The 1,847-nt window shown below is 51.8% G+C and overlaps 1 pseudogene across 1 annotated transcript; it reads right to left on the reverse strand.

The window, feature by feature from the left end:
* Positions 1–491: 491 nt before the first annotated feature.
* LOC116565640 lies at positions 492–1,590 on the reverse strand (annotated as a pseudogene). Its single transcript, XR_004275552.1, has one exon. The product of XR_004275552.1 is annotated as an enoyl-[acyl-carrier-protein] reductase, mitochondrial pseudogene (transcript).
* Positions 1,591–1,847: the final 257 nt, after the last annotated feature.

Genomic DNA, 1,847 nt, shown 5'->3' on the forward strand with positions numbered 1-1,847 from the left:
CTCTGATCTTTCTCTGTCGCCACACCCACTTGTTGGGCATAGCATCACCTCCTGCCACCATTCGTCTGGGAGGGACATGCTGCCCAGCGAGGCAGGCAAAGCAACAACAAACATATCCAGCAGCAGCCACCTGCCAGGGAAGGGGTGGAGATACAGCGGTGAATAAGATCCACGTAGCTCTCATCTTCTAGAAACTCACTAGCTACCTGTGTGATGTCAGCCTCTTAGTATTTCTGAGTGACTGCTTGCTTATTCACATGTAAAATTAGTCAATTTGTATCCACTCCAAGACATGTCCATCTCTTTGTGGGTGGTTGAAGCAAGGCTACCTTACGATGTCCTTTCCTAGGGCCAATGTTCAAGGCATATTGAACACTTGCTATTTCTCTTGAGCCTTCTTTCTTCTTCCTCCTGACTCTACTTGATAAGAATTAGCTACTTTCAAAACATGCCAATTTTTAATTTTTAATTACTTGGTGTCCTTTTTTTTCTTTTTTTGGAGGGGAGAGTTCAGATTTTATTAGATGCCTTAAGGCTGACGGTAGGGAAAAACTGTGGCTGGCTTCACTATCCTCCTAATAGGAAGAGGCAGTGAGGAGGGCAGTAGTCTGGGGAAGGTGAGAGCTCTGATTGAGGGGCCTGCACCCAGCCCCTCGGATCCTCCTTCCTTCCCATGTCACTCCAGCTCTTTTGGGATGATCACATGGTGAGAATCTGCTTTGAAGACACAAAGGGCTTCATGGAGGCTTCCAAGGCACGCTGGTAGTCCTGCAGCGGGACCTGGGAGCAGGCAGGGGCTGTGAGCTGGCCTTGGCGGATGAGATAGCACAGTGTGAGGATCAGCTCCTTGAACTGGTCTAGACTGTGATCCTTCTTCCACTGGGACAACCAAAAGCCCCGAAGTTTGAGATCCTTAAAAATGAGCAGGTTCACAGATGCTATAACGGGCTGCTTGGCCATTCCCCCATAGGTCACCATGGTTCCTCCTCTCGGACCACATTGATGATTCTCAGGTCCAGAGCTGCAGCGATCTGGATGGCCACTTGGCCCACTCCACTGTTGGATGCATTCTGGATGACAGAATCCCCTGGCTGCAGCTGCTCGAAGTCCACCAACATCCTGTAGGCTGTGCAGGGATGGACACCCAGGGTGGCAGCGCTCTCAAGAGGGATGTCACTCGGAACTTGGATCCGTGCTTCCTCGCTGAACACAGCCTCGGTCCGCCAGGTTCCCAAACCAGCATTTGCAGGAATCATCCAGTCTCCTGGCTTCAGCCCGGTCACACTGCTGCCCACCGCTACCACCTGGGCAACACCTTCGTTCCCTCCAACAGCAGGCAGTTCGGGAAGGAGGCCGTAGTTTCCTTGGATCATATTTATGTCAGATGGATTGATAGGGGCCGTCAGCATCTTCACGAGGACGTCTGATCCTCCCACAGCAGCTAGCTCCAGGTTCTTCAGTTCAACGACCTTGGCTGAATCCCCGTGGTGCCCATAGACAAGCGCCGGGACCCGGGCAGGCTCGGCGGATGCGGAGTAGTTGGAGGCGGCAGGTCCGTGACAGCCAGAAGCAGGGAGCAGCCTCCTCCACAGCCGGCTGGGGGTTCGCACCCACCACAGCGCGCTGCAGACTCACAGGCTCCCTCCAACCAACACTTTTTTTTTTTTTTTTTTTTTTTTTTTGCGGGGGTGGGAAAAAGAAACAAAAGTCTTCATTGACAAATAGCTTACAATGAAATAAATAGAGCAGTGGTTTGTTAAAGAATAAAAACTAGGACAGAGGCTAGGTGTCTCTCCACCCCTGCCTCTGGCCCTAAGCTTCAGCCCTCTGGCTGGACACTTTGGATG

This window comes from Sapajus apella, unplaced genomic scaffold (assembly GCF_009761245.1).
Source record: "Sapajus apella isolate SASKATOON/1434 unplaced genomic scaffold, GSC_monkey_1.0 scaffold41, whole genome shotgun sequence".
Taxonomy (NCBI): Eukaryota; Metazoa; Chordata; class Mammalia; order Primates; family Cebidae; genus Sapajus; species Sapajus apella.